The sequence below is a fragment of the Uloborus diversus genome, chromosome 8 (assembly GCF_026930045.1).
Source record: "Uloborus diversus isolate 005 chromosome 8, Udiv.v.3.1, whole genome shotgun sequence".
Classification (NCBI taxonomy): Eukaryota; Metazoa; Arthropoda; class Arachnida; order Araneae; family Uloboridae; genus Uloborus; species Uloborus diversus.
In genome coordinates, this window is record NC_072738.1 from 50,144,017 (window position 1) to 50,158,876 (window position 14,860).

Below are 14,860 nucleotides of genomic sequence, written 5' to 3' on the forward strand. Positions count from 1 at the left end.
GAACCAAGCATATGGCACATCAAATAAAAAAAACCGTTCCCTGAAAATAAGTCAGGAATGATTTAGAGCTCAATCAAATCTGTTCGGATAAAAAAAATCCCAAAAGCGAAAAATAATATCTTTTATTTTATTGTCGTTTTCACGAGGAAGAAAAAAAATCTTGTAAGCACTGTATGACCGTTGGCGCCAGCATATATTTAACGCCTGAAAAGTGGATGGATATGTGTAGGAATGGATTTTTGCATTTACTTATCAGTTGTCATTCAGAATCTTGCAATCAGCGCATAAACCTCCATAAGTAGTTTCTCTTGTTTGATTTAATTTAGTGAATTTCTGTTTAATTGTGCATGTTTCGGCCGTAAAGAATTTATCCTGTTTCCGACTCTAAAAAAAGTTTAATCGTGGATGATGAACTTCCTGAAGAAAAAAATGTAATTTTTATTGATCACCTTGATCAGTTAAAAAAGAACAATGAATCAAGGTTTGCAGATTTGATCAACTTACAAATTTCTGACTGGATTTTAGACCCATTTATAGTTTTGAACATGTGGATGAACTGGAAAACTCTTTGCAGACAGAGTTTATGGATTTGAAATTTGATTGTGAATCAAAAATTACTTTCAAGCAATACGGTTACGAACTTGCCTGGGTGAAGCTTATGGGTACTTACCCACAACTTTGGATAAAAGTTGAACAGCTCCTCATCTCATTCCCCTCAACATATTTAGTTGAAAGAGGATTTAGCTCTGTAATGCAGCTTCTCACTAAGCAAAGAAATAGATTGGACATCTGCCTCAAAGGGGACCTCAGATGAAATCTCACTAATATAAAGCCAGACATCAAAGCTCTAACGGAGTTCCATCAAGCACAAGGCAGCCATTAAGAAGGTAAAAAAGAACAAATCTTAACAGTTAAAATTTTCAATTTTTTCCGGATTTCAATTTAAAAAAAAAGCATGTTACTGAAAAATGTAGTATTCTTATTTTTGCTAAGTGTATAAATGAGGTTGGTTAATTAAAGCACTTCAAATTACGTTTTTTCTTTTTTTTTTTTGAGAGGGGGGGAGGGGAAGGGGTTAAGAATAAAAAATTCAGTTTTAAAGCTAATTATTGGTTTATTATGCATTTTTTGGAGCTTTAAACTAAAATTAGGCGTTCAATAACATTAATCTTCACTAAAATCAGCGCCATCTAATTTGTGTTTTTAAGGGAAGAACGTGGGGGTGGGGGGACGATAGGTGTAATTTAACTTCCAAAAGGGGCGATGGGCCAAAAAAGGTTGGGAACCACTGGCCTAGACCGTTCGACCGATTTTCATGAAATTTGGCACAAAATTAGTTTGTAGCATGGGGGTGTGCAACTCGAAGCGATTTTTCGAAAATTCGATGTAGTTCTTTTCCTATTCCAATTTTAAGAACAAAATTTTCATAAGATGGACGAGTAAATTACGAAATTATCATAACGTGGAACCGTAACATGGGCACAAGCCAATTGGCGAGATACGAAATAATCATAACGTGGAACCGTAACACGGGTACAAGCCAATCGGCGAGAAAATTCGCCACACAGGCGAACCAAAAGACCTTTTAATTTTTCTTTTACGGGCAAAGCCGTGCGGGTACCACTAGTTTTACATAAATTAATACTAAATCACACTTCTTCATGTTGGAAAAGTATTTTAGAGAAATAAAAACATAAATTTGCAATGTTCTATGGAAAATATATTGAAATTAATGCTGTTTCGTCCTTCGGTTTACAGTTTTGATTTTACGAATGCTACCAAGTTAGGTTTGCCCCAAGTATAGTTAAAAACTCATATAACATACTTTTTTGCATAAATTGTCCTCTTTTTTATTTATCAAATGCAACAAGTCGGTTTTCTTTCTCTTGAAAAACCACCCGCTGCAGGCGGCATTGAGATACCGTAAGTGGCGAAAGGGGGTTAGCGAGCGAATCGAGCAGAGGACGGAGCCCCCAGCATAAAATTAATTACTGACTAACTTTCATTTGGATTTTTTTCTGGTGAAAGTTACTCCAATTGACAAAAAGCCGCAACTTCAAAAATTGATGATTTTGATGCTTTTTTTTTTTTTTTTTTTTGGCAATTACTGTACAAAAGCTATCAATTTCTATTTCCGCTTTTTCATATTCGTAATGTACGCAAAAAACGGAAGATAATGACACCTCACTCAGCTTTATCGCGGAAATGACGCTTTTTCCCCAGTACTTGGCACACATGCCATTTACTGGGGACTAGCAAAATTGAAGCACCAGTAAATGGCACCCATCATTATTTTAAAATTCCAAATAGGGATGAAAATATACACAATTAAAGTAACACTTTTCAACTAAACAAAACTTTTGACAACGAAAATTTAAAATATATTTTAAGTCAGATTTTAATGGATTTATGTGCATGCTTCCCTTAAGCCAGAGAAGAAGCTTTTGCAACAAAAATGGCTGATTTGACACAAGCCACAATTGTTTCTCTTTCCTACGAACTGCTGTCATTTAGTAACATGAATTGAAGTTATAATCTTTAAAATTAATGTACATTTAGTTGGTATATAGCCTTCTTTTTTAAAAAAATTGGATACGAGTCTTTTTTAGGACATTTTTGTTGGGAGTGCCAATTACTGGTGCCGTGCCAATTACTGGAAATGTTACCCTATTGTTCCAGGAGATATTATTTCAAATATTGATTTCATTATTCATAAAAAATGCAAAGTTTTATTTTTGATATATTAAATGAAGCTTTCACAGTTGTCTTGATTCTAACTTGAAATAAAAAACTATGTTTTGCGAACGGAAGGTGGTTTAGATATTATATGCAAAAGTATGAAGTATCTTTTTAACTTTACGAGATGATTTTTTCTCAGTCAAAAGCGAATGGATGGCTGGAGCAAATCAAACAATATTGTGTATACAAAGCTAACGATGATGATAATCATAATTGTGATGAAAAAGGGAAGGTTCTCATAGAAAATTTTAAAGATGATACGTATTTTAATATGAAGACAACCCCTTAACAACAATTGAGTAGCTTAATTAGGTACAGAGCTTTATTTTTGTAAAAACAACATTTACACGTGTATCTAGTGTTAATAGTCTTTGAGTAAGATTGAGTGTTTCGTTTTTTTTCTCTATGACTGTACAGCTTCAATTAATTTCATAGAAATTTTTTCTTCGAATTTATCTCGTTGACTGACAGAAAGATTGACACTTCAATATTTTATCCATGTTTTTGTAAACAAGGACACATGCCCGAGGTTCAAGTGTATATCTGTCGAATGGTAAATAATAATTCAAGCAAAAAACGTTTGTAACTGAATAAAAGTTAGTCATATCCAGTGAAGCATCTAAATGATAGAATGGATGTAACTAAATGTCTAAGTGAAAAGACCTAAGTGTAGAAGAAAAGGGGGGGATTTAAAATATTTTAACGAGAGTGGAAAATATCCAGAAAATTAAGAGAAAACTCGCAATGAATGGGAAAAAACCCTCAAATGAGAGTAGATAAATCTTAGCCTAGTCAAAATTCTAACTTGTGAGGCAAACTGCAATGAGTAGACGTAGAATTATAAGAAACAAAAATAATTCTAACTAATATAATCACCACGAGCCACCAATTACCTTAATACATACAACTTATCAGTTGTAAATAAATTCAAAGATGATTAAATACAACATTTTTTCAAAAACAAAAATATATATATGTAAGTAATTTAGCAGCAGTCACGTTATCACTCTGCAAACTGTCTGGGTGACGTTCGCAGACCGTGGCATGAATTGTTCGTCTTTCATAATGTAGCTGGAAGCACATTTTCTGCATTATACAAAAATTATTACGATTTTACTATGGTATGCTCTAATAATTATTATGTTAAAGCTAATTCAATACATATCTGATACTCATCGAAACGAACGTATTTTCGCAATCTTGTGCAACTAATGCGATAATTTTGTTTTAATCACAGAAAATATTACTTCTTTTATAAGTAGTCTCCTGACTCTCCCAAGATCAATTAAATTCTTCCGCGGCTCTTACTGACCACTGGTAAAGTAACACTGATTTTCGTTTATCATAAAATTTCAAAAGTCCAAAACATTCCAAAACAATTCCTAAAATGGGCACCCAATATACCTAATATATGCCCGTAAAATATTTGGCAAAATACAGGAAAGTTTCCTGCTAAAAGTCAGTAACATGGAATCATTGTGCAGAATTCAAAGCCCTTCCCAATAAAAGCCAGTCATGTTTCTGGAATAAATCAGTAACTTTCGGAGAAATATCGGACTTAAGTTACGTTTATATTGTAGTAAGAGCTTGGTACGTTCCTGCTTAATCAAAAATGGCCCACAGTAATGTGCCATTTTTGTAAAGTTACATCATCCAGAGATTATAAAAACGCGGACAACGTATCCGCATCCCAGAGACCCCCGTACCTTCCAATTTTCCGGTTTGTAATGGGTTCAGTGGCGCCGACTCCATGGGGCCTGAGGGGGCCCGAGCCCCCTCAAAAATATTTCTGAGGGGGCAGAGCCCCCCCCAATAAATCAAGAAAATTATTAATTATATTATGCTTTCTAAACTCATCCCGAAATCCCAAAGGAGTACTACAATGCACTTTATATTGAGGTTTGTTAAATGGTACAATCTTGCATTATTGTGCGGTTTACATCAACTGGACTCAGACAGGTCATTGTATTGAACAACAGTGCTTGCTTTTTTTAAACAGAGGTGAAACAAATTTTGAAAAATCAACTGAGTTTTTCAAAAAGGGACTAGACATTGAGAGATTGTGTTTATACTCGAATACGTTAGCCGATATCACTAATGAAGAAACAACTGGTCTTAAAAGACATGCGTAAATTAAATTACCTTTTTACGAAAATACTGTGAGTGTTTGTATATATTTATTTCTTTTATTCAAAGCCGAAAAATATGTGTCAGGCTCGTCGAGTTTTCGGGGTTCTAATGTTGATTACATGGCTTTAAAATACTTAAAAAAAAACTTTAAAACTCACTATTTTTCATTTTAAATTTAGAAATTTTCCCGCAGTATGACCCCCTCCCCCGGTTTCTCCCTCCCTCCATTTTTTTTTAAGTCGGCGTCTCTGGGAGTGCCCTTCCATTCAAGTCAAATGTCCTACCTTATATCAATGCCTAGCGCCGCACTGCACGGCCCCCATAAAATAGAACACAAAAACTCTTACTAAGACAAGTGACATGATTTAGTTGAACCAGAAAATTTGTAAAACAATTTTTAGATTGTTTTACTTCGAAAACGCCATGTCACATGCTGTTTGTTTGTTAAAATTATACACACAAGAAAATATGGCATTTTCAAGGTAAAAAAATCTGACCTTTATTTGGGGTGGGGGGGATCTCCAAGGGATTGCATAACCCCCTAAACCCCCGGTGATGTCCGGCCCCCCCAATAATTTTTGCAAGTCGGCGCCCCTGAATGGGTTTCCAGAAAATATAGAATAAAATATAATTTCTTTTCTTTTTTTACAAGGAATAATATTGAATTTACAGGACACACATAAACAGAAGCACAGTTCTATAACATATGAGGCAGTGAGAAGCAAAGGAATGTAAGTGGACATTTTCAAGTTCTGAAAAAAAACACGTTTATAGATGATGTCCTAGGTAGGCTTTCATTGATTTTTTTTCTAAATCATGCTGTATAGCTGCAACTACCAGGGCTACTAGTAACATCTCTTGCCCTCAGACAGAGGAGAGGTTCACCTACCATTTGTACTGGTTATCTCCAAATTTTTAATTTTGACACTTACCTCCCTTTGCTTCTCACTGCCTCATATGATACAAGACGGAGTTTCGTATGTTATAGAACTGTGTTTATGTTTGGAGATAGCATAAACACACCGAACAACAAAAGAGTATGCCAGTTTTGTTAAGATACGTTATCCAGAGATTGCACAAATTCCAAACAACACAGTAGTGAGCCGTTTTTGTAAAGTTGCATTATTCGGAGCTTCGATAAGCATCGAAAAACACAATGGTGTGCCATTTTTGTAAAGCTACATTATCCAGATATTACATTTCATCTTAACTTAAGGCTCAGTTCAGCTCAGCGGGTTACGACCGAGTCAGAGGGGAAACCACTTAATAAAAACGCTGAGTCATGTATTGACACTGACAGCGAAAAATGTTTTCACAAAAGTATGAAGTCTGAACTTGTGCAACTTGTAGCATTTCAGGACACTTTCTCACAGATACTTGATTTTCACTGGGACTTGGCGTAAACCCGTGAAATCCCGAAACGTTGTCCCGAAATAATCTGATGTTTTGGAATTTTCTTACAGTGCTTGCATTAACTCAAATATTACCGAAGAAGGGACAACTCCAATCCCCATATTAATAATAGCCAATGATCGAGTAATCCGCGAGTTGCAACAATGAAACTCGCGCAACGACATGACAATTTGATAATATGTTTTGATAACGTTTAACATACGGGGAAAGGCTTTATTGTGACAAGGCTGAACTCGATCCGATAACTTAACTGTGTTACTGGTAAGATTGTCTCATTTCAGGGGAATGAAGAAACGAAAAAATGGTCAACAATGAACGCTACCTACTGGAGTTTAGGGTTAATTCACCGGAGTTAGGATTGCAATTTCAACTACCAAAATATCACCAAACAGGCAATGGCTTCGTTCAAATGTAGAAGCAATTTTCACACGCCATACCTTTACGGGCGATTTTCTAGTTATGTAAATAAATGTCCTGTCTCCTTAGTGTCCCATATTATGAGGCTCTATTGTATTTTTAAAAAAATCCAATGGTGTTTTATTTGTCATGCTTCCTTTTCCCCCTCTCTATCTCCCACGAACATTTCGTTATGGGAAGATGTACTCGCAAAACGGATCTAGTTACTTATCTGAAAATACTCGCATTATACTGAAATCAAGTCAGATAATGTTTCAAACATACTCACTTTACTGGAAAACTGCGATCAAAAGCAGTGAAAACGAGGGAATTATCAAAAATAATTAGGCTATTAAAGAGCAGTTTTTTTCCTTTTACTGGCATGAAAATTACTGCATTTGAGCCACTTCGGCCAGCGATAAGGTAAATGCCCCCTAATGCTTCTTTTTCTCTGAATTATTGATTCAGTACGTAGCTTAAAATTTTGAGCTGAAGTTCTTTGTTTAAGTTCGACAATTCTTCGGTCGCCAGAATTTTTAACCTAAAATTTATAATTATTTCATTTTATTCGACTTTCCTATGTTTGTACGTGCATTTCGGAGGCGCTGATGCCAGTTTTTAATTTTAATAAAAATCTTATAAATCTGGAATCTCAACTAACCTTTTAAGAATGGCAAAGGCGGTCACATATTGCTAATCAGTATTTTTTATGATATACTAAAAAATCAATTTTACGGTTGTTTAGTTAACGAATGGCGGATTGGCTGAGGCTGGACGTAGGATTTAAATATGGAGTTCTTCATTGCAAACAGAAACGTAAACTTCAAATTACTAGTACACATTAAAAACACGTCTGGAATGTCTAAGATACAGTCGAACCTCCATATATCGAACTTCCACATATCGAAATTTTCTATATATCGAAATCTCAGCAAATTTCTATGTTCATTACATAGAAAAATTGTTTCTATATATCGAAAAAATCTCTATATATCGAATTTTTTTCGAAACATTCGTACATTTTTTTTCCACTTTAGACTGTTTGTCTCATGAAAAATGAAGGTTAGGGGAGAAAATTATGTTCACTAAACGTTGCTACGAAACTCATAAGGAATCTGAGGTTGAGGGATGTGTAGATAGGTCGTTTCGTTCTGGAGTTCTTAAATTAACTCAAGTTTATTTCAGATCTTAGTTGTAACTAGTAACTTTGTAAAATCAGTTTCAAGTTATCCCTTTTGTCTGTTGATTATCATTCCTAGTCTTTTTAGCTGCAGAAAAAATAATTCAAGTTAAGCAGATTGATTTTTTACTTTTCTCTCGATCACATTGTGAAAACGAGATCCCCTAATGTTGCGGATCAAGTTAAATTGCCGAGGAATGAAGATGTATAAAGGCGCAAAAATGTAATTTCTGTTATTTTTTTAATTATTAACTTTCATTTAATCCAATGCTCGTATAAACTAGAAATTAGGTTTCACACACGAAAATTAGCTTAAATTTTAATGTGTTAGGAGGTTTTTAGGATAAAATAAAATCGTTTCTATAAATCGAAATTTCTATATATCGAATTTTTTTCCGGCAATTTGCTACTTCGATATATAGAGGTCCGACTGTATTTGTTAAATTAAAACTTGGAAACACATTGGAGAAGAGATTGGGGCACATTTGAGATCAGAAGCTAATGTATCCTACAGAAGCGGAAGTAGTTTCATGTATCAGCTTGAACTCATGAGTCTGAAATTTGTTTAGCCTGTATTCTATTGAATCTATACATTTTTTCAAATAATCGTTTACGGGTGCTCTTTCTCCAACACCTTTTATCAAAATAATGAGCTTTTTTTTTTTTTTTTTGTCTTTTGTTCCATAATAAATTGTGTACTTTTGTCTTTGCAACTATATTTAGTAGGGTAGATTATTGTTTCTTTTATTTTGTTATTTTTTTCGAAAAGGAATTAATTTTTTTCTGTCACCCATTTTACATTTTTTTCTTTCGATTTCTCAGTAATGCTCTCAGAAAAATAGATAAGAAGATTCAAACCATTCAGCATCTTAATGTGAAAAATATTAAGAGGAGCAATCTAAAAGAACTCTTTTTCGAAAATATAAAGAAAATGGAATAAAATAATCGTATTTTTGCGTTTAGAGTCATGACTTCATGAATTTAAAGTACATTTGTTGTGCGAAAAGTGTAAATTGAGAGGAAATGTTGATTTATTTTTAAAAAGAAGAACAGTTTTTTCTTTTGAGTATTCTGCGTTGAAATTTCTCAGAAGTGCCACTAAATATATTCCGTTCCCTTGAATAATGCGTCGAAGTATGGAATAGTAATAAATATCAGAGAAACAAAGTAAACATTTTAGAAAACAAAACAAATGAACTAGCTGGCTTAATATATATATATATATATATATATATATATTTTTTTTTTTTTTTGAAAAACAGTCTGTGCAATTAGGTATTTTTTAAGTACTAACCCATTTTAATATTTCTGATACAGGGTGTCATGAAAAGGACTGACTGTTTTCAAAAATTTATAACTGGAGAACGATTAATGATAAAAAACAAATTCTTGCAGACAATTCATATGGTGGGCCCTAAATTTTTTCTCTTAGAGTTCCAAATTTTAGTTCAAAAATGTTTCAATAGATGACGCTGCACATATCAAGTCGGTAAGTCAAAGAAGAAGAATTGAAATTCACCGATTTTTCTTCCGATTGCGACATGGGATTACAGCCGACAATTGTTTGAAAATAGTGTTTTGTTCTTGTATTTATTATTTTCGAAAAATTATGTTCCACTTTTCTATATATGTTTTGATTTACGGGATAACTATCTGCAGCGTCATCTATTGGAAAAAATTTCAACTAAAATTTGGAACTCGGAAAGGGGGGGGGGGATTTACGACCCACTCCATGAATTAACCTGCAAGAATTATGTTTTTATCATTTACCGTTTTCGTATTATAATTTTTAAAAACAGTCAGTCTTTTTCAGGACACCCTGTATATATATATATGTATATTGCATATATGTGTATATACAGTTCACTCTCTGTTTAACGACGCTCTATTTAACGAATTTCTCTATTTAACGACGGCTTTTCACGGTCCCAGATGATCCACTACAGTGTTAAAAGCATTCTATTTAAGGACGCTTTCTACTTAAGGACGAATTTTTGTGATCCCTTGAAAGTCGTTAAACAGAGAGCCAACTGTATATATGATTTACATATATTGATTTACGGGCAAACTATCTGCAGCGCCATCTACTGGAAAAATTTTCAACAAAAATGTGGAACTCACGGGGGAAAAATTTACGACCCACCACATGAATTTTCTGCAAGAATTATTTTTTCATCATTTGCCGTTTTCCTGTTATAAATTTTTGAAAACTGAGTCTTTTTCAGGACGGACTTTATCTAATGCTTTGTTGAATGAATCAATCAACCGCTAGCAAATGTTAACTTTTTACGTTGTTCATATCAGTTTGATCTCGTTTTCGTGGTCTTCTTGAAATTTTGTTTTGTTTTTTTAAACATTAACGTGGGGTTTAGTAAAATAGAAACAAAGAAAAGCGTTTAATCCCCATTGATGAGACAAGGTTGCTTTCTTACAGTAGACAAATATAATTGATAGGTAAATAAAATAAATATTGATTTTTTATCTTATACATATAAAATCTGAGTATCTATCTATCTATCTATCTATGTCCAAGCTTCTTCTCCCGAACGACAGTGAACTGACCATCGAACCAGGTATCGATGGATTCGTCATCTTCCCGTCTTCATGTTTGGCTATTTAACATAATCCTCCGATAATAATTAGCGGAGATATCAATTAAAAATTATTAATTATGACTCTTAGATTTCAAAATAAAATCCATATTTTTCGAAGGCTTTCCTCCATTCAAATTATTATTCAGTGCTTCAACTCAACTTTCCGGATGAACGCTTTTATTAAAATTTACAGCGTGAAGAAAATCATTGAAAAGAAACATCTGTTGCAATTTTTTTTCTCGAATATAAAGAAATAAAATTAGGCTTTTGTTTTAAGGCTTTTCCTGTAATCAGGGTGTTTAAGTTGTTTACTTTTCGATTATTTTGCCGTAATCTGCAGCAAAATTTTGCTGTTTTTTTTTTTTTTTTTTTTGTTCAAGCCTGATTGTTAAATACGCGTCACATGACATAACTTTCATTTTCGAGGAGGACCGTGCACGTCGTAAAGTAAATGAGTGATTTACAAGTTATTTGAGTTCTTTGAGGGTTTGTACCTGGAAAACGGATTGATGTAATTCTTGTACGACCATGTGGATAGAATCCATCCAAATATTTATCTGAGTGGTATGTTGCATTAATAAACACCCGGGCAACGCCGGGTAGTAGACTATTTTATGTAAAAAGCGGATTGTTATTGTGCATAAATATTTCCGATATAGTGTATCAGATGTAATTCAGTTTAACGTGAGTAAAGATTATAGTTGATAATGCATATATTTTCCCCTTTTGTGCTGACTGAAAATGTACTCATAACTTGTATCATTGATAACGATTATTAACGTTGATGAGGTGTTTTGGCAAAAATATGTTTTACTGGTGTTTTGCAAACCTTGCTTTACGCGCATTTATTTATTCCTTAACGCGTTAGAAACTAGTGTCAGTGTACTACAAAAGCATCAACTGGACTGCTCTTACATTTTTTAGGTAGCCCGTGCAACGCCGGGCACGCAGCTAGTCCTCTCTATTGTTTATTTCTGTCAAGTAACACTTGAGTCAGTAATTAAGTTTATTCTAAAAAGAATTGGGATAAGCACAATTTTAAAAGTTAATAATATATCATATGTCACGTGCTATGTTTTGTCTTGATTAGTGTCTGATGGTGCCAACCCGCTTAAACTTATAATATAAATAAGTGCTTAATTTCTAACGAAAGAAATACGGGAGCTCCATCGTCTTCAGCGCTTATTTTTATGCCTAAATAATCAAATTCTGTCCAATAAGTAAATTATCATGAAATGGAAAAAAAAATGCAAGAATTGAGCTCCCGTGAGCTTTCATGAAAACTAAGCCCTGGTATAAATGCATAACGATGTCTTTATTTAAAAAAAAAAAAAAAAACTCTCCTGGAACTGACGTATATTCTATCTATGTTATGAAAATATTTAATGAAAATTAGCTTTTTTCTTTTTATCTATGCTCACACACATTTCTAGATTTTTTTTTAAATAATTCACAAATCTTAATAATTCACAAACCCTCACTGATATTATTGAACGGTATGAAATTAATTCTCTTCATTTGCATAAATTACATTGCAATGGGGTCGTTTCCAAAATTTTAAGCGTAATTTTTTCTGAAAGAGCATGCTTAAAAACATAGGATCTGACCATTTTTTAAATAATTTGTTTAAGTTTAATATTTTAAAAAAAAATTACTTAAATCGGCGCGATTTCAATGTTTATGCTTCTGTCCGATGACATCACAAATGATGAAATGCCATTCTGTGTTGCCATTCACAGAGCAAAATATTTAATTTGCATCTTTACTCACGTGTATTGACAACGATATGGTTGATAGCAAGCGTAGAGCGCAATTTTAATTCGCTTTTTGATTATCATAACGTGTAATCGCGGTAGAAAGATGCGGCAAAGTGCATCATTTGTGACGTCATCAAGACCACGTCTTGTTTCAAAAATCGGACATTTTAAAAAATTAATTAAAAAATAACTGTTGGGAAAATAAAAGTATTTTCTGGGTCCATGTTTTTTTTTTTTTTTTTGGCTTATTCTTTCAATTTCAGTGACAAAAAGTACTACTTTTGACTGAAGGAAATAACCCCATTCTATAAAGTTTGATCATCTCAACTTTTTTTATTTAGCTCAAAAATTGAGTGATTAATCTCCTCGGTAGATCTAGTTCAAGGATTGAGTTGCTGACTTTTTTAACCGAGAAAGCCTTGGAAAACAAAATGTATAACTAGATATTGGTGCCGGACAATGGGGTTGACACCCCAATATTTTATTAAGGATTGCTCAGAAATTATTTCTAAAGAATAATTCTATAGTTATCTTATATGTTTGTTTTTGACTGAAGTTTGTTTGTTCATGTTCAGGATCAGAACTGGCTAAATCTTTTTTTTTTTTTTAATTCACAGCAGAGACAATAAATAAATAAATAAATAAATAAATATATAAAGTACACGCTCTGCGCAGTTAATTTTTCTAAAGGAACTAATTTTTTGTATTAGTAACTTTTGATGTAGTACGTTTTTATTTCTGGTTTTTATTAACAGTATTGCTTAGTTATTTACAGATTAAAAAAATTAGAAGTAAGCAGGCGTTTAAAGGAATGTTTTATTTTCATTTCAAATTCCAACTAATATCATATATCTCAATTTCAAGTCATGTGTTAGTCCGTAAATTCAAAACTGTGCGATGAGTGAGCAATTCGCTATAATATCGTTGTCAATGTCAACTCGTGCCTCTTTTACAATGACCGGCAAGTAAAAGCACACACTGTAAAAGAATTCCGAAACGTCACTGGTTATTTAAGTGGAACGTTTCAAGTTTCCAAAGGTTTTCATCAATTTCCTGTGAAAATTAAGTGTCTTTGTCAAAAACTTCCTGATTTACAACACGTTGCACAAAAATATACATTTCTTCCTGTTTTGAAAAATACTTTTAACTACTAGATTAAAGATTAACTGAGCCTGTTTATTAAGAGCATCGGTTGGCGGATTGCCGCGGTCTCTCCAAGTGGCCCGCGCTAATGATTCGTTTGGTCACCTCTCTCACTCACAACCTAAAGAGCATGGCAAAAGGACCTCACCATGCCGATTGCCGCGGTTCGCCTAAGTTAGTCACGCTCCAGGTGAGGGCGAATAAGTCTCTGGAGAGCGCAGCGTTACAAAAATTGCAGACAAGTTGAGATGCTAAGTTCCTGCAATTCTGTATCAGTCGGCCGTCGCTGCGATAATGCTTTAGGAGCATTTGTAGTGAATCAGAAAAGTGCTAAACCTACGCATGTTTTCTCTGAAGATTCCGGAGGCATGACTGGCTTTAATTGGGAGATTTCTAGACTCTTCGGAATGATTCCAGGAGATTTTCAGGAAGGTTCCTGACTTTAAGCGGAAACGTTCCTCCTTTTTAGCAAGATATGTTAGTAGCAGATATTGGGCACATTATCTGCCAATTATATACATGGAACGTTTCTGCAATGCTTTTACAATGCGGATTGATCTGATTATGAAATACAACCGGTTTTCGGCGGCGATTTTTGATTTGACTGAGAGAAATTTAGCAGCAAGTTACCACCCCTAAGCCAGGGATAAGGCAGAACTACATGCAATACACCAGACAGCTCGGTTATCACATCCTGAGATCGCAGTTTCGTTCTTATTAGAACTTCTCAGTCAGGTTAGTGAAGAACCGAGCTGAAAGCAGATGTTATCTCATAGAAGCTAACTTATTGAACTGGTTGGCACTTATAGGTTCAAAGAGATTACATCTGCCCCCAGTTCGGTTATTCGCTATTCCTGACTGAAGAGTTCTTAAACTGCAATCTCAGCACTGTAAAAACGATTCAGAAACGTTCCTGGAACATAATGGGCAACTGATGTGCCCAATTTCTTCCAGTAACATATCTTGCAAGAACCAAAAACGTTTTCCGCTAAATATCACTAACCGTTTCTGAAATCATCTTTAAATCTCTCTAAATAATAGAGAAATATCTCCAGTTATAACCGGGAATATTTCTGGAACCAAGGCCGCGCCAAGCCTGTTCTTCGCTAAACTTCAGTAACTTTTCTGAAATTATCCTGGAAGCTTCCTGAAATATTCAGATATTCTCCCGTTTAAAGTCAGTCGTGTATGCTGAACTTTGGATTACACACCACGTAGGAATAAGAATATAGCTCTGCACCTTCCTGCATAAGTATCAAGAATTTTACTAGTCTGCAATTCTTGCGATGCTACCTATTCCATAGACTGATTTCCGCCCTTTTGGTGCTTTATCAGCCTGGACGAACCTCAAGCCAGCAGAAGCCGATACACTTTATACATATGCTCAGTTAATCTTTAAACTGGTAGCTAAAAATATTTTTCACAACAGTGTAAAATTTGCATTAGTGCGACTTGTAGTAATTCAGGAAACTTTTTGACAATAATACTTTATTTTTTCCAGGAAGTGG